A 24,577-nucleotide genomic window follows, 5' to 3' on the forward strand; every position below is an offset into this window, starting at 1 on the left:
GCGCGTCTGGAGCCTGTGCTCCTCAACGGAAGAGGCCCAAGCACCGCAGGAAAAAAAAAAAAAAAAATTGTCTATTTAAAAAAAAAAAAAAACATTAAAAAATGTAGAACCTGGAGAAGCTGACAGAGTCAGGGGACGGCAGCCAGTGAGAAGCTAGCCAATAGGGGAACGAGAGCATCTCACCACCCGCCCTGGAATTGCACCCTCTCCCGCACGCCACTCACCACTAGCCACTGCCAGAAACCTACGGGTTCTTCTGCGGTTCTAAACGTCACCCCCTGCCCATCTGTGAGTCTTGGGCTTTGCTCACAGCGGCCCCCAAATCTGGGCTTCTGACCACCTCCACCCACCTCCCTCGCCCAAGCCTACCACCCCTCTGCTGGGCCACCGCTGCAGTCCGCGCCTCCCCTCCTTACAGTCTCCCAGCACAGCCAGAGAGGTCTTCTAAAACGACGGCGTGGACCTTATTCCACAGCAAGCAGAGCAAAATCCCAACCCCCCTCCCGAGTCCCCACCAACCCCTCTGCTTCACCTCCCCTCCCCTCAGACATGCAGGCACCGGCACGTGACGTTCCCACTAGAACACGACTCGGCACATAGTCGGCACTCAGTAAACACTGCTGAACAGCCTAAGAAATAAAAAGCCCCCGACGCGCTGGACAGATGTTACCATCTGCGTTCTATGGATGGGAGTCAGGGAAGCACTGCCACCCCCCGGGGCCTGGATGATGATGAACGCTGTGTTTAAGCCATAACTGTTCAGGAAGCGTATGTTAACTTGATCGCAGGAGACCTGTTACACTGTTGCCGTTCAAGACTCAGAGCTTTGCAACCACCTCCTCTGGTCCTTAGGGTCCCCGGCCCGCCGCTGCTCGTCCTCGCCTGTGGGAAGCCTCCATCCCTCTCCCCAACCTGCGGCCACCTGGTTATTGATGGATGCCGGGAGGGGGCTGGTGGGACACCACCGTCGAGCTGGGGCTGCCCAAGGGACGGCCAAAGGGGCCCAGCTGTTGTGGTGCGCAGTGGGAGGGTTTTCTGCATATGCAGTTATTAATGACTTTATTTATGTACCAATATTTAGTACCGCTTGCAATTAAGCAGATCTGCTTTCAAAATGACTAATTAGAACAGTCACGCTGGCAGGGAGAACGCACGGCGTTCCAGCAAAAGTTGGCCCTGCCAGAGACGAGCCCAGGCGCTGGATCTCAGCCCCGGAGGACCCTGGCAGTGGGGAGCGAGGCGGGGAGAGGTGGGGGGGATGGAGGGAGAAGGGCAGGAAAGGCGAAGTCCTCAAGCCCTGAGACTTAATTTGTACGATGCTTGTTAACTGTGTTCTCTGGCCTGACATTTCCCTGGAAGCCAACAGAAAGGTATGGGGCTGCCTTATCCCAGGCTGACGTTTTGGGGCGAGCCCACGGAGGGAGCCTGTACGGTGATGCAGAAACCCAGATCAATATAGGTTGGTGAGTTAAACCGTTATTAATCACCGATGGGCGCCTGTCCTCACAGCAGCGTCACTGATTTCCACCCAGTAAGAGGCAAGGCTTTCTCTCTCATATTTTTCACTGAGCGACCATTTCTGGTCAGAACAGGTGCTCATAGTAAAGGTGGCAGAAAGCCCTAGTTCCTGGGGCATCGTTACCAAGCCTGGTGCAAGTCCCAGCGTCCCAGGTGGTCTGAGAACTAGTGTCCCTCGCAGGCGCCTGAATCTGCCTTCATCTACCTGACCAACAACTGCCCGTTCCCTGACGTCCAGCTCATGTCCCTGTTCTGTGCCAGGCATTGAGCCAGAGCTGAGGACACGGAGACCAAGATGGCCCAGAGGCTAACCCTGACCTTGACCCCAAGGTCCTCCAGGTGGGTGACATGGACATGGAAACAGACAACCACTGCCCAGAGACCCAGGGAACAAGGCCCAGCCGGGGAGGCCTCCTGGAGGAGGTGGCTCAAGGCTGAGGGGAGGTGGGTCCTCTGGGCCGAGCAAGCCCACGGAGGCAAGCAGTGCGTGGTGGATACAAGGAGCCTCGGGAGTGGCCCATCCCGGTCCCCAGGGGCCGGCCTCTCACCCCTCACTTCCACTGCTCTCTGCTCAAGGTCACCCACCGGAGGCCGCCCTGACCCACCTGCCTAAAAATGCAGCCCAACACTCCCCACCTCCCAGCCCTGCTGGACATTCCATTCCCCAGGGACCTGCTTCTCTCCTGAGTTCCTGTCCCCCCACTAGAACGTAAGCTCCCCAGGACAGGGGAGCCTGGGGGACAGCACAGAACCTGATACCCAGTGGGAACCCCAAACACAGCCTGGATGAATAAGTGAGGAATAGAGTTTCAAGTCCACCTGCAGCCCACGGGGCCGAGCCGCAGGGCTCCGCCAGGACCCTGGGCAGGGGAGGCCCATGGGGACGGCGCCTCCACCCTGTGCGGAGGCAGGGCTGCGCCGTGCAGGGGAGGGGGCACTGCTTAGTACCAAGAGAAGCCGGAAATCAGGCTTTATGTGAAATCTCCTGATCTGTAAATGTTGCCAACTAATTCAGGTTTTAAGTTTATATCCCTGTAGGTTGGGTGTGGTCTTGCGAGCCCAATTTGCCAACTCAGAGGGTAAGGAGAGCAAAGGAGGGAAGAGGGGTTTCCACAGCAGAAGGGATGCAGTCTGATTTGCATATGGAAAGATCAGCCCAACCAGCTACAGTGGACACTGTGGTGGCCGCCAAGGTCCCCCCCTTGGGACGAGGCCCTTGTGCCACTGCTGCCAGGGCTGCTGGCTGCCGATGGCTCTCAGCTGAGTCCCTTTCGGGGAGCCACCTTTGGCCAAGGACATGGCTCCCTCCCCCAGGGGCAACCACATCCAACGTCTGGTCCATGCAAAGGGACAAAGGCCGCCTCCCAGCCTCTATTAGGGACATCTCCGCAGGGTCATCCCAGCTCCAGAGCTCCTGGTGCATCGCTGTGGGAAGGCACTGATGGGATTATGTCCCCCACTGCCCTCTGCTCCCCTCCCTCCGTGACCACCTGCACTGCAGTAACTGGAGGATGTGTGTCTGTCCCCGGGCTCCTGGGGCAGCCAGCTCTGTTCCCTTCATAATCCATGGTGCTCCAGGCTCCAAGCCTTGTCAGGTGTGACCCTGGCTGCTGCATCTGGGCAGGTCAGCTGGGAGCCAGCATAAAACAGCCCTACTCTGGGGCTCTGTGGATTTGTAAAGTATCTGTCCCATTTTTTCCTAGGCAAGTTTCGTAAATCATTGCATTTTCTATCTGGGGAACTCGGCAGCTCCTATGACGGCACGAAGCCGCTTTGCACTCAGGTGACGGGAACAAGGGTCTCTTCCTGTGGCTGTAAAATCGGGTCTGGAGCAGGCCAGCCCCTCCACGTGCTGGGTGGCAAGGGCGATGAGCACCCAGACCTGAACCCCAAGTTCCCTGGCCCATCAATCGCGTAAGCAGACAATGATAAATAACAGCAATAATCATCACAATAGCCAGATTATATGGACCACAACCTACAGGTCAGGGCCTCACCCTCAACACTCTTCTGAGGTCCAAATATTAAACGTATTTCACTGATGAGGAAACTGAGGCACACAGTGGTTAACAAAAGCACTCAAGGTCACAGTTGGTCCTGGAAGCCGGCGGGTCTGGCTGCGGGGAACAGCCCATTGTCTGAGCCACGAAGCCAGTCCAGGAAGCCCACTTCAGCCCACCCGCCCACGGGGGGCCCTTACAAGGGCAGGTGGGAGCAGGCCTTCCAGAGCTCGGGGTGGGGGGGCACCAGGCCCTCCTGACACCTGGCAACCACTACATCCTCCCCCCACGCCAGCAGGGTGGGCTCATTCACCCCCCATCACAGATGAGGAAACCGAGGGGCTGAGAGGAGTCGGGAACAGGCCTGCTGGTCCCCAGCATCTCCCAGGGTCTCCTCTGGACGTCCAGGCAGAGAAATGGAAGGAGAGACCCCACCCCCAGCTCAGTGGGGACAAAAGAGACCCTTCCCTCTAAGCACAGGTGGCCCCAAGGGACAGGGAAGGCAAGGAGAAGGAGGCAGGGCCTCTCCCCCACAGAGGGGAGGCTGTGGGTTGGACCCCTCCCCCATCCAGTGTACAGACACATCTGGAGCACACGGATGACCCCACGGGGTCCCCAGCCCCCGAATGCCCACCTAAGAGAGGATGCAGAGCCTAAGTCCCTGCAGCATCGCCACACTGCCACAGCGGTGAGACCAGCTGGGCCTGCAGAGGGGCCGGAGGAAGCACCAGGAAGGCTTCCCAGAGGAGGTGACATCTGAGCTCAGTCACTGACCAGCAGGCAGCGGGGGAGACCAGGAACCTCCAAAGAGCTGTAAAGCCAGGAAGGGCAGGAGGAGCGCCATGAGGAGGTTATAATGCCCCCCACGGGCGTGGATGTGCAGACTCGGCCCCACTGCAAGCACGTAGCTGGTGCTGCCTTTCAGAGAACAATCCCTCGCTGCTGGGGTAGATGCACCCTGTGAGCAGTGGCTCCACTCCTGGGTGTGCGTCCACCCGAGGGGAATGCTCACGTGGGTCCCTGGGCGCCACGCAGGAGGATGCCGCTCACCAAGCATCCCCTGGAGCAGAGGCAGCCTGGATGTCCGTCCCACAGGAGTGGGTGGTGGGGTGCAGTGGACGCCCACTCCCCAGCGCCAGAGGATTCTGATCAGGGAGAAGCGAGCAGCTGGGTGCACAAGCAAGGACACTGAAGTGCCTCAGGGCCGGTTTCCGGCAGCAGAGGGCTGCTCTCAGGGGAACCTGCGAAGCGGGGGGAGAGCAGGGGCTCACGGGGGTCTGCGCGGCCTGATCCATGGGGTCTGGACAGTGGATGCACCAGAGGTGCCCTGCCTTGGGGCGGGACCAACAGCTTTTGTGGCCCCATCGTGGGTCACTGGAGCCCAGATGGGGGTGTGAGGTCTGGGGGGCTCCCCGGGTGAGGACCCCAACAGCCAAGGCATCTCTCCGGAGAAGGCCAGCCGCACCCCCACGGCAGTGGCTGGTGGCAAAGGGATGTGTCCACAGGAACCCTGTGTGCTGTGCACCCCGAGGAAGGACACAGAGAGACAGGGGCCCCGAAAGGCAGAGGAGGGTGGCCATGATACTGGGGGAGGACCAGGAGGGACTCGGGGCCGGGGAGATGAACGGGCAGAGCCGGAGAGAGGCCTTGGCTGGTAACGGTGATAACCGCACCAGGCCAGCCCGGGTGTGATGAACTCACCTCCCCAGCCCTGCGCGGAGGCCAGAACAGGAGAGGGAGGCTGTGCGCTGTGCACCGTGCAGCGGGGGGGACACCTGCCCCAGACAGCGGGGTCACTGACCCCGAGAAGCTCCCAACCCAAACAGCAGCCCCGAGTCTGGAGCTGTGTGTGAGAGCCCTCAGAAGCGGAGGTAATAACCGGAGCGGCGGAGGGCCAGGCAGCCGAGGGCACCCGCTCCACATGAAGAGACGGGACACCCTCTGCGGGGGGCAGGCTGGGCCCGGGGTGGTGCAGGTGAGGTCGGGGTACCCAGAACCAGCAGGGAAGGGAGAGAACGCCCAGCCACACGCCACCGGTCGCTCACGGGTACTTCCCAAGGGCCCAGTGTGTACTGACCATGGGGGCTTCAAGAGGGAGCCAACCGAAGGAACCGGCCCTCGTGCAGCCCACACGCTGGGGGCAGCAGGTGACGGACAAGCAAACGCCCAGGACGTGCTGCGCAGGGGTGCGCTGAGCAGGGGAGCAGGGCGGAGGGAAGGGCCTGGCGGGGGGCGCTGGCATCTCAGGGGCCCCCGAGAGGATGACAGGAGGCCGGCCACAGGCCTCTCGGGCTCAGAGCCGGCACACGGGGATGAGGGGGTCGTGCGGCCGCCCTGCAATCAGCCCTCTCTTCCCCCGCGTCCTCTGCACAACACAAGACACCAACACCTACCTTGGCCGGTCGTGGGGAGGCTGCGTTCCTGTGTCTAAAGTCTCTGGCACATCAGTATACGATCCACTGAAGCACTGCCGCTTCTGGGGACACACCCAAAAGGACGGGAAGCAGGGTCTCAAAGAGACATTTGCACACCCATGTTCACGACAGCATTACTGACAGTAGCCAAGAGGAGGAAGCAACCCCAGGGTCCCCGACGGATGGATGGGTAGACAAAGTGTGGCCCATCCGTACAATGGAATATCATTCAGCCTTAAAAACAAAGGAAATTCTGACACCTGCTGCAACATGCATGAACCTTGAGGACATCAGGCTCAGTGACATAAGCCGGTCACAAACGACATGTACTGTATGATCCCACTTATATGAGGGTCCTAGAGTCAGATTCGTAGTGACAGAAAGTAGAATGGTAGGTGCCGGGGGCTGGGGGAAGGGGATGGGAGTTAGTGGTTAACGGGCACAGAATTTCAGTTTGGGAAGAAGAAAAGGTTCTGGAGATGAGGGTGATGGTTTCCCAAGAGTGTGAATGTACTCACTGCCACTGAACTGTACACGTAAACATGGTTAAAATGGTACATTTTATGTTACGTACATTTACCACAATTTTTAAAAATAAGCTAAACAAACCTCCTTAGGAAAAAAAATAAGTACTTCCGTACACAGTAGGTGCTCAAGTAACACCTGTTTCCTGCCAGCCTCCTCCTCACCCTAAGGACAGAGAAACAACTGCCCAGCGCGGGGGCACAGGGCCCGGGGCCGAGCTCTCAGCCTCGGAGCCAGGGGTGGACGAGGAGGCCCTGCAGCCCAGCCCTTCCCTGCACTCGGTCCTCGGCCCTGAACTGCCAGCCGGGGAGGCCAGCGTGCAAGAGGCCAGCACAACGCGGCCTTTGAGCAGGATCCTTGAGATCAGAAGATTTGCTGGAGTGGATATAAATAGCCCAAAGCTCCCGGTCTTGGCTGCTGAGGCAGCACCGCGGGCCTGACGGCCAAGGGGACCCAGCAGGCCTGGCTCCAAGCTCACCTTCAGGGAGCGGCCGCCCCGCAGGCCCTGCAGTAGAGCCACATCCTCGTGGGCTCTCCAGGCCTCAAGTTCAGGCCCTGTGCTCCACCCCATCTTGTTGCCTGTCACAGTTTCTCTTTCCAAACTCCAACTGGTTCTTAAACCAGAGCAGAATCATCAGCAGGCCCCTCCCCTGGTTTGCTGTGTAAGGACTCAAGGAACCACGGGAGAGGGGGGCACACCTGGGTGGGGCACACCTGGATGAGGACCCCTGGGGTGTGTGGGGAGTGGCAGAGCCAGAAGCAAACTGTAAGAACACGGCCCCTGGTCTGTGACCCCAGCCTGGGGCCCAGTCTTGCTTTCCCCCAATTCCCATGATGGATCGCAACAGTCTCAAAATCAATGTGCAGATACAGCACCTTCAGAACACGTGGCAGAGGCATTTTCCGATGGGGACACAGCACACCCTTCCTTCCCCATCTCCCTCCCAACAGAACTGCACCCCCTGGGGGGCGCTGACCGCGGCCACTCTGCTCCAGTGTCCCCCAGCCGCAGGCTGGCACTTACGAGGCTTGGCAAGTGCTAGTTCCCAATGGGTAAATGACGAATCTATGGTTAATTCAACACACGGGGGAGAGAAGAGGGTCAGATACACGTAGCTGCCCGCAATCTCTCAGTCTGTCTGTCTGTCTCCCCCTCTGTCTCTGCTCTTCTCCCACCACCCCAGGCAGTGCCCTGTCATCAGACACCCACCATCCCCTGAGGGTCAGGGTCCAGGGGACTTGGCTGTCTCTCCACCTCTGTATCTCACACTGTGTGAAGTAACTGGCCCTCATCTGCTAAGTGATTAAAGTCAGCGACTATCCCAATACTAGGGTCCTGGGGGGACCCACCTCCACCCCCACTGGCTCCAACGCTGAGGCCTCGGGCTCCCAGAGATGTGGTCAAACATCTTCAAATCACAGCCGTAAAACCACGCTCTTTGTAACCTTAGGACTGACTAAGAGGGATCAAACGTAAATACAGTTGGCCTTTGAACAACACAAGTTAGAACTGCACAAGTCCACTTATAGGCGGATTTTTTCCTACAGTAAATACTACAGTACTACACGAGCCACGGTTGGTTGAATCCATGGACGTACAACTGCAGATATGGAGGGCTGACTTAACTTAGACACAGATTTTCAACTGCACGGTGGGTCGGCATCCCTAACCCCCACATTGTGCAAGGGTCAGCTGTACATTAACATGGACTTAAGCACATGGTTTTATTTTCTCATGTAAGAGTCCAGAGGTGGGTAGTCCAGGCTGTACTGGGCAGTTCCCCCCAGGTTGTCAGGGGCCCAGCCTTCTTCCAGCTCACTGCCCTGCCATCCCTACAGTGCAACCATTGTCCTCACAATCCAAAATGGCTGCCTGAGCCCCAGCCATCACATTCTCATCCCAGCCAACAGGAAGGAGGAACAACAGGCAAAGGACCCACCTCTTCCTTTTTTTTTTTTTTTTTTTTTTTTTTTTTTTTTTTTGCGGTATGCGGGCCTCTCACTGCTGTGGCCTCTCCCGCTGCAGAGCACAGGCTCCGGATGCGCAGGCTCAGCGGCCATGGCTCACGGGCCCAGCCGCTCCACGGCATGTGGGATCTTCCCAGACCGGGGCACGAACCCGTGTCCCCTGCATTGGCAGGCTGACTCTCAACCACTGCGCCACCAGGGAAGCCCTCACCTCTTCCTTTTAAAGACATTTCCTGGAAGCTGCACACCACACTTCTGCTTACCTCTTATTGGCCAGAGCAGTCACATGGCCATATCTAACAAGCAGGGAGGCTGGGGAAGGCAGTCTTTATTCTGGTTGGCATCGTGGCCAGATTAAGACACAAAAACACACCAAAAACGCTAAATGCTAAAATGCTTTAATGCTAAAGAAAAAGGGAAAGTAGATATTGGGAGGCAGCTATTTGGACCATACATCCTCCCCATCTAGGTCAGGGATCACCCCCCTTTCCACCTCCAAGACCCCTTTTACTATCTCCCCCATAACCTGCTAAGTGATTATGACTGAGAACTCCCGCAGGGTGAGCTCTCCTCCTCCTCACCCGTGCTGTGCTGACCGGCTCTGTCCCATGAGGAGGGCTGTGTCTCCATTCTTATGCCCACTTGCAGGTGAGGAAACCCGCCCAGCCTGCTAGGACGGGGCCAGAACCCAAACCCAGACCCAGGTGCTCCCAGCTCAGCAATTTTTATTAATCAAACTGCCCTTGGCAAGTTGGGGCATGAGAGGTCCACAGCCCTTGACCTCCCCGCGGGATGGAGCAGCCTGAGAAACACCTGCCCTAGAGGTGTCTCAACTGTGGAAAGTGCCCCAGTACACCGTGCAGGTCTGACTACACCAAAGCTGGCCTTTCACAGACAGAAAGCCAAGCTCTGCCTGTGATATGGCCGGACTGGGCTGAGCCTGCAGGCCCTGGAGGCCCAGACCCTGGCCGAGGTCCTTCTCATTAAACCAGGGGCTCAGGGCGCCCCAACTGGGTGCACAGAGAGGCCCCCACCAGCTTGCAGGCGAGGGAGGGCGCAGTCTGCTTCAATCAAATGAAAGCAAAGGAGAGCCATTCAGGGAGAAAAAACTGTGAGCTCTGGCTGAAGCTGTCACCTTGAGAGACATCAAAAGCCAACCCCTCCCTAGAGGGACATGGCAGAAGCAGGATGTGGAGCCCCCGAGAGCAGCGTGAGAGGGGGTGTGCGCTCACCCAGGGCTCGCTGTCCGCCCCCCGACAACCGCCCTCGCCCCCTGCACGGGGGGGAGGCCGAGGGGCATCTGCTTCCCTGTGCCCTTACCCTCCCAACCCCACACACGTCTGCACATAAGGAGGCTTGTAAACACTTGCTGAATGGGACCTGGAGTGAAGTTCAGTGGAGAGATAGAAGACCCACCTCTGCAACAAAAAAAAACAGCCCACGCAGGGGCGGCGGCTGACGTGTGGACAAAATAGAAGTCGCCTTTCCCACCCCCTGGTCTCTTCCCACTGAGGGGGACAGGACTTTTGGCATCTGGTGAATGAAAATCTGGGAAGATGGTGATGAATCAGCTCCCCCGCCCTCCACAAGCCGCTCTCACCCTCGGGGACCAGAGTCAGCAGGTTTCTTAATAAGAAGCCCTTGCCCCACGGATGCCGGTCCTGCTCGGCCACTGTCCTCTCCTCCTGGTCTGGGGCTTTCAGGTTTCTAGGGGACGAGAGAGAAGGGGCTTAACTGAGTCCTACCCATGGGGAAGGGGCCTTTACATGCCTTGTCCAGACCACTGCTAGCAGGACCATCCCCGCCAGAGGCCACGGAAACATGGAGGAGGCCAGCTCCCATCACCACCACAGCCCAGCCATGGGCAGGGCCTCAGAGCTCAGCCAGCCATGTCTCAGGACCACAGACACAGAGCAGAACGTAAAGAACACAGGTTTGGGAGTCACCCAGGCCTGGTCAGGTCCGGCCCTGCCACTCACTAGCTGTGCAACCCCCAGCAAGGCACATCACCACTCTGAGCCTCACTTTCCTCGTCTGTAAAGTGGGGCCACGTAGCTAGCACACAGCAGGTGCTCAATAAACGCCTACTTCAGCCCATCTCACAGTGGAGGCCCCCGTACCAGGAAAGTAACTGCCTCAAGAAGAAAAGCAGTGAAAACCCAGCTGCAGGTAAAGACATCAGCCACTAGACTTTTGATGAGTCTTCCCTGCCCGAAGAGAGTGTGGGCGCACATCCACGCAATAACCGTATCTGTATATATTTATTAATCACGTGCAGGCACAACTGCACTAATGTCATTCGTGTCGCAAAAGAATCCAAGAAAACAGTGAAGGATGAATTTAAGGACCAATGGAAACAGAAGTCCCCACATTTTTCCCTGCACCTCAAAGGATGGTATCATTTGCCCCCAGGGGTGCACACACTCCATTTTGCAGACCCTGGACTTGCGCACGTGACAACGGTGGACTGATCTTAAACATCTCGTCTTTAATATAAGCAGTTTGCATCCTAACGGAAGCGTGATCTGGCGCTGCCTGCGGGATGGAGCCTAGAGGCAAGCACCCCAGCAGGGCACAGTCAAAGTAAGTCAGACGGGATGCCCCAGGGGGCCCAGGGCTACAGCACAGATATAAAGAAAAGGCTCAAAACCACAGAAAGTTCCAAGATGGGAGCCGGTCCCTACCAGACACGTGGGGTTTCTAGAGGCAGGAATGGAGGTGTGGGAAGGGTGTCTAAGGCAGAGAGACCAGCGTGACCAAAGGCACGGAGTGTGAAAATGCACAGTGCCACCGGCCGCCCCGCCCAGGGCAGGTTTCTGAGCAAGAAGGAGCCTTCAGGGAAACGCCGCGTCTGTGCCAAGATGCCCCAGGAAGGGGAGAAACAGAGAGGAAGGAGGAGGGACACGCATCTCTGGCAAGCAGGGGCTCGGCACACTCCATGCCCCATCCTCCCCACCGTGCACGAGCCACTAGCCATGTGATGGCCCTGCCCCCGCAGGCAGGAGCGAGTCTGTGGGATCCCCCAACCCCTCGGGAGGGCTGCCCCCACGCAAGAGTGACGCAGCTCCAAGCACCCACGATGCCGGGGGAGGGGGCGGGAATGAGGGCGCCGCGCTCTTAATTACCGCAGTGATCAAAAACGCATTAGCGGTGATGACTTCCTCCAGACCCCCGTTCCCTTCCCTGGATGTTTTGGCTGCTTCGCCATATGGCAGGACTTAAAAATACAGCTCAGAGTGAGGGGGCTGCAGACGGAGTGGGCAGGCTACCTGAGCAGCGGGGTGCGGATCGGGTCCGGCGGGGCCTGGGAAGCGCTCTCAGCCGAGGTGCCCAGCTCCTGGTGGCCTGTGGCAGGACAGCGCCCTTCAGACACACAGCACCGCAGAGGGAGACACCCCAGGGGCAGGACAGGCTGTCACCCGCCACGCAGAGAGAGGAGAAACCCTGCAGCAGCCTTACGAGGTGGCAGTGAGAGCACAAGGCCTGGGCACCCCGAAGGTGGGCCGTGAAGATGGCTGCGAATCCCTGCTTCTCCTCCCACTGAGGGTGCAGTCCAAGCCCCTCCCCTGGAACCTGGCTTGACCAACAGCACGTGGCAGAAGTGACCTCGTGGTACTCCCAAGGTCAAGCCCCGAGAAGCCTCACATCTCCCACCAGGCCTTGGAACACTGGTTCTGGGATCCCTGAGCCCCCGTGCTTGGGGTGCCACGTGCAGACACTCTGGTCCACAGGGCCAGCCTTCCAGGTGTCTCCACAAGTTCCCTGATACGTGAGTGAAGGTGTTTTGGACCCTCCAGACTAGTCCATCCACTATGTGAATACCACTGAGGAACTTCCACTAATAACCCAGGGAACAGAAGACCCAACCAGCCGAGCCCTGCCAACCCCTGCCCCACAGAATCTGAGCTATGACAACAGGGGGCTTGTTTTAAGCCTCTAGATTTTAGAATAATTTGTTACTCGGCCACAGATAACTAGAACATTCATTCACTCACTCACTCACTCATTCATTCGCGCAACACATATCCATTAAAACCTACCCTGAGGCAGGCCCCCTACAAACACAGCAGAGACAGATAATTCATTCTCCCTGTCCCGAGGGGAGCTTCTGGGCTGGTTCCTCAGAGCCCACCCAGTTTGTCTGGGTCCACACCCACGTACCCATCTCCCAGTTTGGCAGCTTTCTCTCCCAGGCCCGTCACTTCTGGACTCACTGCCAACACTCCGCCGTCCAGTGCCGGCCCCTGCCTTCATTCTCTCTGGGTGAGGAGAGATACACGGGATGGTCTGCCTCTCCAACAGGTTTTATTTTACTCTAAAAGGTCCCCTAGATACTAAAAGAAACAAGAGAATGAAAATGGTGCACTAAGTATCTATCACAAAGGAAGGTAGTAAGGGAGAAGTAGAGGAGGAAAAAAAGACATAAAACATCCAGAAAACAATAAGGTTGGGACTTCCCTAGTGGTGCAGTGGTTAAGAATCCGCCTGCCAGTGCAGGGGACACGGGTTCGAGCCCTGGTCCAGGAATATCCCACATGCCACGGAGCAACTAAGCCCATGCACCACAACTACTAAAGCCCACGCGCCACAACTACTGAAGCCCATGCACCTAGAGCCTGTGCTCCGCAACAAGAGAAGCCACCGCAACGGGAAGCCTGCATACCACAACAAAGAGTAGCCCCCACTCACCACAACTAGAGAAAGCCCACACGTAGCAACGAAGACCCAACACAGCCAAAAATAAATAAGTAAGAATAAATTTATTTTAAAAAATAGGAAAAAGAAAATAATAAAGTTGCAGGTGTAAATCCTACCTTATCAACAATTATATTAAGTGTATGTAGGTTAAACACTAATCAAAAGGCAGAGACTAGCAAAATGGATTTTAAAAAAACATGTAATCCAACCATATGGTGTCTACAAGAGATTCACTTTAGATTTAAGACACAAATAGGTTGAAAATAAAAGGGTGGGAAAAGATATTCCATGCAAACAGTAACCAAAAGAGAACTAGAGTGGCTATACTCCTACCAGACAAAGTAGACTTTATGACAAAAAGCTACTAAAGACAAGGAAGGTTACCTTATTACAATAAAAGGGTCAATCCATCAAGAAGACATAATAATTGTAAACATATATGTACCAAACAACAGAACCCCAAAATACACAAAGCAAAAACTGACAGAAATAAATGGAGAAACAGACAATTCAACAATAACAGTTGGAGACGTCAATACCCCACTTTCAATAATGGTAGAACAACTAGGCAGAAGATCAACAAGGCAACAGAAGATATGAACAACACTGTAAACCAACTAGATCTAACAGACACGTACAGAACACTCCTCCCAACAACAGCAGAATACGCATTCTTCGCAAGTGCATGCAACATTCTCCAGGACAGACCATATCTTAGACCTTACAGTGAGGCCCAATACATTAAAAAGAAACATACCACATAAAGCATGTTCTCTGAAAACAATGGACTGGGATTTAAAGGGTCCCCTAAAATGTCTAGATGACAGCTCTCATGGGGATGTGCGTGGCTGATCGTTGCTCAAACCATGACATCCCCCCCTCCTTACCTCCTTACCTGGCTCACAACAGGTGCCAGGGAGGATGCAGGTCAGCCTCTGGGTGGGAACTGAATGGGGTGGTCAGGGTGACCCCCGACATCCCTTTCAGGTGGAGGATTTTTACACACCTGGAAGTTTGAGGACTGCTGAGCTGGGTGACAGTAAAGCCTCTAAGAAGTCTCGACAGAGCTGTGCATAGGCAATGGGTTGCCAGGGTAGGGTGGGGGACACTCCAGAAGCCTCTGCTTTGCTGTAGGGAGCCCTCGATCTATTTTAATAGCATTAAGTCCCCACAACTTTAATACATGTGAAGAGGCTGTAACTGAGGGCTAAAGGGATTGTGATGGCACATCTTACAAAGGGGTGGATTCAAAATCAGCTACATTAGATGTGCAGAAGGTGGGTGGATAAAAGAGAAACAAATGCCAAAACCCAAGTCATCTGATTCTAAATCCCATGACTCTTCTCTAACATCCAATTTCTTCTCTACTTAGAAAGAGGGAACAACAGTGATTAAAGTTGCAAGAATGAGGAGGACTCTGCATGGACACATATTAAGGATTTAATGCTCAACCCCTCTAGGAGGAAGGTGATGCTTTATAACCCCATTTTACAGGTGAGGCACAGCCAGGACATGGCAGAGGGAGTGGCCTGACCCCAAGTGCATGTGCTGACTATTGCTCTGTCCACATACTACATGGGTACCCCGACCAGGAACTGTCTATAACCCCAAGCCACCCCCCACTCACTCACGAGTCCAAGAAACACTGCAGAAGACCAAGGCCAACATCTGGATCCTTTCCTTCTGCTTAAGCAATGATCTCTCCCTCCTATCTGGACAGGCAGTTGTTGGGGGTAAGACAGGATGGGGCTCATTCCTTCCATCCAAAACCCATGTGCTCCTGCTCACCCCCAGCACCCCAAGTCCTGCAGCGTCTCCTGCAGCCCCTGCTCACTGGTCCCCGCCTCCACCCAGAGCCAGGTGTCCCGCCCACACCTAAGTGCCTCCCCTGGGCAGCACCCCCCAGGGACTCCTGTCTCCTCCCAATGTCCCTCGGGGCCTCCCCAGCCCCACCTGCGGGTCCCCTCTCCCCCCTCTCCTTTGCTGTCCCCTCGGTCACTCTGCTGCAGACACGCCAGTCTCCTCACTGTGAATGGACCACGCCAGGCACACTCCCCTCTCAGGCAACCCCAAAGGGAGACCCATTCGCTACTGTCCCCACCAGAGACACTGACGCCAGAGCCCCAAGAGGTTCCTTCCACGTGCCAAGGGAAGCAGGAAGACCTGGGCCTCCAGACCAGGGCCCCAGGCGGGGTCTCACCCCTGGCTGACCACACGGGCCACCCGCCCGCTGATGTCCGACTTCAGGCTGTCGGGGGCCCCCTCAGTCGGTCCCCAAATCTCATCCACACATGTGCTCACCCCTGTGAGGGTCCCTGGAGGCTGCCCTGGTACCACTGGACAAGGGCTGAGGACTTGTCACTCAAGCACTGAGGCCATCTGGGAGGACAGTGGGGTTTCATGGGCACCTCATGCCAGCCTTGCCCCGCTGGACACTTCACAGGCACGACCTACCTTGACAGCCCCGCCACATCTGCCACCCAGGATACCCTCCGTGGAAGCCCCGCCTTCTGGCTGCAGTGAGCCCTATTCCCTGTGGTTCAGAGGCAAGGGCCAGGCCCAGGAGCCTTGAGGCTCCACAATGTCTGACACTCTACGTGCTGAGAAAACAGGCCATTGAAACCAACAAGATGGGGGGGGCAGAGCTGGGAGAGGGGCACAAACACCAATCCTCCCATTCAACCAAGCGCCCAGTGTGCCCTGAGGAACTAACATGCACAAAAAGGCCTGGGGTTGCCTCACCAGCAGGCCAGCAAATGCATACGTGTTTGGGGTGGGGAAATGGGCCAATTCAAAGTGAACTGCCCAGCTGGCTGGTGTCTGACAGCTTAGGAGTCCCTTCCTTGCACGTGTCACCTCCTGCCCACCACCACCCCGCTGGCGGGGGCCACCGCCATCATTTTTGCCAAAAGGGGACTCAGGCTCCTGGTGGTAAAATAACTTCCCCAAGGTGACCACAGTGAGGGAGAGGCCAAACCCAACATACAAAGGGAAAAGCCAGGGCTGTCCCTGGGTAGGCAGTGGCGCTGGGGGCAGTTTTGGTTCCTGGAACCAAAAGCCTGGGTGAGCTGACCACGCACATCCTGAAACGGCCCCAAACGTCTCTCCAAACACGGACACCACGCAGCGAATTGCTGTGGAGCCACAGTGCGGTGGCAAACTGCACGGGCTCTGGAAGCAGACAGACCTGGGTGCAAATCCGCCTCTGTCGCTGGGTAACCGTGGGCAACTGCTTACCCTCTCTGAGCCTCAGTGTTCACACCTGTAAAATGGGATGGCGGCAGTGCACACGTGTCACGAGGTTGGGGCATCCGCAGAGATCCCAAGGAGAAGGTGGTTGGCATGCGGCACCAGGAATGGCTTGGTTATTTCCGTGGTTTAATTATAATTGAAGCGTTCTAAGTCTAGGTGCCCAGAACACGGGATTTCTGTGCTGTTCCTTTGTGAATCTTGCCTCCTCCAAGGAAAGCTGAGCATTTCACATCGAGGCTCACACAGAGCACAGCTTGGCCGGGGGTGAGCCAGGCTTGTTCACCACCTCACCCCCCCAACCCCACAAGGCTGAAGTCTGGGTTCTGAGCAAGCGCCCTGGGCTGTCCACGCCCACCTGGGCCTCGTGTGGCCCGCCGTCCCCGCTCCCAGGCCTGGCAAAACCACTGACAGCACCTCCCGGCCTGAAACACGCCACGCGCCCCCCCGCCGTCCTTGGTGCTCCTGCGTGTGCGGTTCCAGATGCCCTCCCGGATGGCCAGGCACGTAATAAACAAATACGGCACGACCTTCACTATATAGCATCTGGGAGGTGTTCTGCCTGGTACAGTTCTTTCAACTTTTCCATAGGTTTGAAAATGTTCATAAGAAAATGCTAGGGAAAAACAATCCTCAAGGGCGCTCTCAATATCCTATTCCTCCCCCAAGCCAGTGTTCACGCGTGCTGCAGCTCCAGGCGCCCCGCAATCCCTCCACCTGGATCTCCTGGAACAGGGCCACCTCCCTATCTTACATGGGGACTGGCCTCTGGGCACCCGGGGCAAAGCCTGCCTTACTTGGACGGTCCTCCTGTTGGGAGGGGGCTGAGGCTGACGGGGTCCTGCAGACCCAAACAGGGCTTAGCTGCTGAGGTGTCATCACGGAGGGGCCCCACGAGGCTGGGGGAGGCATTTGAAAACCTGCAGGCTGCAGCACCCTACTCAATAAAAGATAAGCACTTAGCATTTGTCATAACTGGTCTGGCATCTCCCGCCAACATGTCAGGCCGTCACTCTGTGAAGCTTGGTTCGCAGTCGGGGCAATTTCCACTGCAGCCTGGCCTGCGGCTACATGGGGTAGGGGGTGGTAAATTGGAGGCCCCCCGAATTTCCAGGCCACGGGCATGGCCCCGGGCTGCCTCGTGGCCTCGTCTGTAGCTGCTGCTCCATTTTAGTGAGGTCCGTTTATGTCCCTCCTTCCAGTTCCTGCCCAGCGCCCGGCCGGTCAGTTTGTTTTTTTCTGCTGCTCTGTGGCAATTACGCGGATGACACACTGACAAGCTCAGAACAGTGCCCTCCCCAAGTTGGGCAAAGCGTGGCTCTTTCTTACAGAAACAGAAAGCCAAGAACAAAAAAATGAGATCAGCTGTCAAAATAATGTCATCGACAAAACAGCTGACAAACAGCCACCCAGCTGACCAAAAACGCTGATGCCCCAAACTCCCGAATCCGGGACTCTTCATCCCGGAGTCCAAATGCTCACAGGGCACAGCCCTGAGGTCTCTGCAGGCGCGGAGGCCCGCACCCGGACAGCGGAGGCAAAAACAAGAGCAGGTCTCCACTTCACACACCGCGCTGCCCCATCTGTCTCAACCTGAGCTAAATAAAGATGCATCTCATGATTTATCCTCCAGGTTGTAAAAGAATCATTTGCCTAGGTTGTCAGACGGCTGGGAGAGAGCTTCAGGGAAGCATCTCCTTGCCCTCTGTGGACTCTACCATCTGCTGGAGAAAGAACGGCTCGCCCCGCTCCCTTGGACTTGAACACATTTTGTCCAGCAGGGACCAGGCCCCGCCAACACGCTGCAGCCTGTTGCCAGCTGGGGGACGTCCTCCCCAGCACTGGCTACTCAGCTCTATCTCAACTGGGAGAACAAGAGAATCACTGAACGAGAACGTGAACGCAGTATCTCCCTCTGCCACCCCCTCCGACTCGCAGATCACAGAAGCCCGCTCAGCCTCTCTTGGCCCCCGCTCTCTGCTCCCAGGGGAAGAGGAAATGGAACAGAAGCAGCCAGGACCTCAGACCCTGTGGTCCAGGCCTGGGGCTCCGCGGCTGCTGTGAAGATGAACGCGCTTCCAGAGGCTCCTGGCCAGGACCCGCCCCAGGACAGCAGCTCGTGCCCCTAGTCCGGCCACACCCTCGTCACTGGCCACCCTCGAGCTTCCCCCCCAGCTGATGCACCCCCGTCGTGCTTAATGTCAGCACAGACCAGAGGAGCGCTTGTTTGGAAAGTCAACAGAGACCGAATGCCACTGGAAACCTCCCCCAGAGTGAGTCACCGGCTTGGAGCTTCAGAAGAACGTCGTCTCCAGTGACGTGGCATCAGTCAAGGGCTGGAGGGGACGAGAGCGCGAGACAGGCAGCCCCACGGGCCTCTCCAACCTCTGCGGGCCCGTTTACCTCTGCCGGGAAACCCGGAGGGGGAGAGGCCGGGAGGGAGCGCCTCTTTCCATCCCGGTACCCTCCGCACGGCAACCGCGGGTGATGCCGAGGACCCGGCCTCGGTGACAAGGGCTCACGAGGCAGCACAAGGACCACACGTGCTGGGCTTCCTCCAGCACTGGAGGCTGGGAGTCCCGCAGGATCCCGGGAGGTCTGATCACTGGGCAGCACGAAGGGCAGGTGGGAGACGGGTGAGAGCAGAGGGCCTGGGACCAGACCCCCGAGCCCCAGTCCCGGCTCCACTACGGGCCAGATGAGAGGGCTGGAGCCGGTCGTCGGACCTCTCTGAGATTCAGTCTCCACATCCGTAAAATGGGAGAGGCAACCATTCCTCCCGCGTGGGAGGGCTGGGACCATGAAATGAGCTGGTAAATGCAAAGACCTGGAGCGGTGCCGGGCACACAGGGCGCCCTCAAGGATGGAGCCGGAATGCACGCGCCTGCCTCCTGTGCATCTGGCTCTGGGCGCTCACTGGCACCAGCTGTATCTGCTAAAGGCCAAGATGACTTTCTAATGGAAAACACAGGGATCCTAATCAATCCCCTGTGCCTTCATCCACTCAACAATATCTACTGAGCACCTATTATGTGCCCGAATCTCTAGAGGGATGGGAGGGGGCAGTTCTAGAAACATCATTAGAATGTAGCTAACTAAACACTGGATGTGAATTCTGAGGTCAGAACAAAAATAGTTAAATACTCAGCATAACCAAAGGCATCCTATTTCTTTCCTTGTTATAACCCTGTTTTCCCCAGAGCTGAGAAACTCATGATGACATTCTTCAGCTGTGGTCAAGAGGACTTCCTGAGAAAGGGTTTAAAGGTCTCTGGGCTTAAGGGTTTCCCCCACGCCCAGGAGCCCTCCTGAGGACTGCCTGGCGGAGGTGGTACAGAGACTGCTGCAGTCCCAATGCGAGCCTGTCCCATGGCATCTATCTGTACATCCCCCAGCAGGACACTGTGCCTGCCGGGCATGCAGGGGAACCCTGTCCAGTGGCCAGGGGGCCAGGGGCTCCTGACTCAAGCTGGAGCAGCAGGAGGCTGTTTAGGAAAGGGGAAGCCAGGCCTGGCCTAGCCTGCATGCTCGCAAGACCCTCACCCACAGGGGCCCCTGTCTGCAGGCGGGGGGGCCTGGGAGATGGTGGGAGCAGCAGCACTGGGGAAAGCGGGGCGGAGTCCCCCGGCAGGAAGTAATCCCAGTGGTGCCAGCTCCGGCTTGAACTGTCGCCTGGGGACGCCCACACACAGAGGTTCTAGTCTCGACTGCAGGGGGCCAACCCCTGCCCCAGCCCAGCTTCTGGGCCGTCTCCTCCAGGTTGTCACGCCCCCAACTCCACATCCTCTTCGTGGACGCTGGGCCCCCAGAGGTCTCACCCAGCTTCTCAGGAAGTGCACTTGCCTCCTACCTGTGCTCAACTGGCCCCCGCCCCCAAATGAGAACCTGCCCGACAAGGGAAGAATGTGCATTAAGCACCTACCGTGTACTGTTTCCTCCACTCCCGTTATCTTCACTTAATCCTCAGAAGGAGCATGGGAGACAGCTATGCTCATCCCCATTTCCGTGCATTAGACGCCCCGAGGCTAAGAGAGGTGACTTGTCCCACAGCCCCCGGGGCCAGTGCAGAGCCAGCCCTGGGGCCCGTCCACCTGCCCACGTCCCCTTCCCCATGCGGGGCTGTGTATTCCCTGCCTGGCTTCCCCTCTCTCCCTTTTGGGTCTCCAGCACATCACTAATGGCTATGCATACAGTAGGTGCTTAATAAAAGCTGGTTGCTCTCGGGGGTTGGTTACCACATGCTCCTTAGGCATAAATCATTTTCCCCATGGATGGGCAGGGGCCCCCCAAATCCAGCTCACTCCCCTCACACTGCAGGGGCCGGAAACCCACGGATGTGACCCACCAGCCCCATGCAGGGGCTCTGTGGAAGGCGGGTGGCTCCAGCACCCTCCCTGCCCAAAGACTGGGCCCGGAGTGCTGTCTTGAGGGGACCCCCAGTTCTGTTCAATACACTGGAGCCTCCCAGCCCCACTCCTCACTCCTCGCGTGTGGCCCCAAAGCCGCAGCACCTCCACTTCCAGGAGCTTGTTAGAAACGCAGGCCCTCCAGCCCGCCCCAGACCCACTGATCAGAGTCTGCGTTTCAGCACGATCCCCAGGCACCTATGTGCACATTCAAGTTTGAGAAGCTCCCGTCCACCTAGAACGTGGGCCACGGCCCGTGTTGTCACCGTTTCTCTGGAAAGGGATACTATCATAGGCTCTGAAGCCAGGCTGACAGAGCTGGGGACTCACGAAACAAGTCCTGCCTCAGCACCCCGAGCTCCCTCCAAGGCTGCCACCCAACCAGCGGTGGGGGAGTCCCCACACAGACCTCTCAGCATCTTCCCACCGATACCCGGTCACCAGAGGCGACTGTGAAGGGAAAGAAGGAATCCATCCCCAGGACGGTGCTGTGAGGCACCTGCCGAGTGTCCATGTACCCTAGGAAAGCGGGGCGTGTGTCCCAGCCCTGGTGCATTGCCTCCCCGAGCGACTGACAACTTCACTGGGCCCCTGGCTCTTCCTTAAGTCCTTGCCTGGGGGGTGAGGGCTCAGGCCCTGCAACTAGCACCAGGTGACCGCAGAAGAGACCGAGTGACAAAGGGGGTCTTGGAGACACCAGAGAGCCGGGGGCAGAGCTACGGAGGCAGTGGGGGTCTGTTCTTTCTCTGAGTGCCGCCAGCTAGGAGCGATTCCATGCCTCCCTCCTCCCTTCCAGCATAAACAGAGTGCGGAAGTGTGCCACTGGCCTGCCACCAGAGCCACCAGGCTCACCCACGCCCTGACCCCACCCTACAACTTTCCTCTTCCAGGGTCCCCCAGAACCCAGGAGCACCGCCCAGAACCATGCAAGAAGCAGGGCGGTAGCCCTGCACACACAGCCTGCACAGCTCGGCCTGGGGCAGCGGGGACACAGGGTCTCCGGTGACCAGAGGACCAGATAACCATACCTGGAGTCCTGGGAATCAGGAGCCCCTCCCCCACAGGATTTTGGAGTCAGGGTTAACTCCTCCCCCATCACTTCTGCCCCCCCCCCAGCCTCCCCTGAAACCTGTCCTGAAGCTGCGGACCACCACCACTCCACCCTCGCAACACACACTCACACACACACTCACTCTCACTCACTCTCTCTCTCTCTCTCTCTCCTCTCTCTCTCTCTCTCTCTCTCTCTCTCTCCTCTGCCTCGCCGAGATGGGCGCCGGGACTTCTGCGGAGCCGGGCCGCGCACGCGACTTCGGACCCCACGGGAGGCAAACGCGCGGCCAGGAAGCTGTGTCCAGCGCGGCCGGGCAGTCCCGCCCCATCCCGTCCCCCGCTTAATCCTCGCTCCGACATAACCCCGGGTAATCCCGGGGCGAGGCGGGCGGGGTATTAACCCGGAGCCGCGAAGGAAGAGACGGAGGAGTCCAGAGGGAGGAGGGAACGGCGCGTCCCGGGCTGGAGGCAGCACAGAGTCCCTTCAGGAGGGGTGCGACCCGCAAGTGACCCAGGCCCGCTCGACGGCGGGATCTGCGCCTGACGTGCCCCCTGCCCTCCGAGTCTAGAGTCTCCGAGTCAGGAGTTCTGGTCCCGCCACCCAGAGCCCCGGGGCTGCGCCCGGACGGCCCCCTGTGACGAGGCCGACCCCGCATCCAAGCTCCCGAGCTCCTGGGTCGCTGGAGCCCGAGTCCCGAGCCGGCCGGCCGCGGAGAGCCGGGCGGGCGGGAGCGCCGGGCAGCGCCCCGGAGCCCCTTTCCCTGGGAGCTCGGTCTCGCCGGGCCCGAGCCCCAGGTCGGGCCGCGACCCCGCCGGGGGTACCCCGGCCCCCCCCCACAGCCGACACCCTCTACGCCCGGCCCCGAGGGGAGCGGGGCCCCCCAAGAAGTTCGCGCGCCCCCGACACGCTCGCCGCCCCCGGTCCCCACTTACTTGTCGCGGCGGCCTCCGAGCTCCGGGATGGCGCCGAGCGGCTGCGGGCCGGGGCCGGGGTCGGGGCGGCGGGCGCACGCGGCCAGGTGCCGCCGGTGCCGCTCCAGCAGGCCGGCGTTCTCGCGGCTCAGCCGCGCCACTTGGCGCTCCAGCTCCTCGATGCGCCGCCGCCGCCGCGCCAGCAGCTCCTGCTGCGCCGCGACGATCCGGGTCAGCTCCTCCAGGTACTCGGCCGCCTGGCCGGGGGGCTCGGCGGCGCTCGCCATGGTACCCGCCTCAGGCGCGCGGGCGGCGGGGCGGCGGCGGCGCGGCCATGGCTGCGCGGCGGTGACGGCGGCTCCGCGCGGCGCGGCGCGGGGCTCGGCCCGGGGGGCGCGGCGCGCGGGGCCGACGCGGCCCCGCCTTGGCGCCCTGTTCCCGCCTCCTCCCGCGCCCGCCCCCGGCGCCTCCGCGCCGCCCGCGGCTCCGCGGACGCGCCGGGCCGGACAGTGCGTGGAGCTGCGGCCGCCGCGGGCGGGCGAGGAGTTTGCAAAGTGCCGGCTGCGGCGCTAGGGGAGCGGGAGCCGGAACCTGACGGCCGGCGCGGGAGGAGCGGGCGGGAGGAGCGGGCGGCGGCGGAGGGAGGGCGCCGCCTGCCGGCCCCGCGCCCCACGCCCAGCGCCCGCTCCTGCCGCCGGGGTGCGACTCGCGCCTCCGCACTGCCGCCTGGGCCGCTCTGATGTACAAATTTCACAAAGTAGGAATTCAGCAAAACAGACCTTCCTACTACATATTGTCAGCCGACGACTGAGCTGTGAATAGGAGAATAAGGAACTCATAAGCACTTTGACATTTTTTCTAAGTCTGATAAGTCGCGCGGTTCATTTTGTTGCACAAGCAAGACAAGTTTCCTAGACTGTTCCTTTCCTAGACCGTTCTAGGCAGTTGGTGGCACTGAGGCCTCCACGATGTGGATGTGGACCAGCCACCAAGGCCCAGGCAGGCACTTTCCACTCACACCCAGGGTCTGGTGTGATGGGCCTGTAGGCCAAACACCCACCTCAAAAATGGCACAGAGACTTTAAGCAGTTTATTTTTGCCCCTGAACCTCAGGTTCCCCAGCAATAGTATTTTCTATTTCTTGACTTTTTAAAACCTTTATCATTTCCATAGTCTAAATTTCCTTAGGGCTAAGCTTATTATTTTTCTATATTCTAGAAGAGTTCGGCTATTTCCATGGTTTCTTGTTTTATAGCAAATGCATTTAAGGCTATAAATTTACCTCTGGGTAAAGCTTTAGCTACATCTCATAAGTTTCTAAAACTTTGTTATAATGTACATTTTGATGGTACAGTGTCTCTTTGTTAAGGCTGGCATCACACTGGCTTTGATAAAACTTAGTATCCTATACCCATGTTTATTGATACCCCTTTATGTCCAGGAGAGGATGAGCCCTGCATGGAGAGACCCTGGACCCTCCAGGGCCCTAAGGCCTCCTTGGGTGGCCCCTGGGCATGGCCTATGGAGAGGGAGAGAATGGCAGTGGGGCTATTTAGAGGTCCTCAAATTCACCAAGCACTTTCACTAGGCTACTTGTGATGTTCTAGATATTAATATTATTTTTATAAATCCTATTATTATTTTGTGAAGGGCACAATTATATTACATCCTGCTTGTGTGTGTAAACTGTGTTTATCATTTCAGTTTATACATTGAAAATATACCAAAATCTTTGCAATCCTGTTTTAATATTTCCTCATTTTATAAAGATACCAGGAGCCTTCCCAAAAGGGATATGGCCTTGGCGCTCTTGACTTATTTGAGAGACCTGACC

This window comes from Mesoplodon bidens, assembly GCF_964165515.1.
Source record: "Mesoplodon bidens genome assembly, chromosome: 10".
Lineage (NCBI taxonomy): Eukaryota > Metazoa > Chordata > Mammalia > Artiodactyla > Ziphiidae > Mesoplodon > Mesoplodon bidens.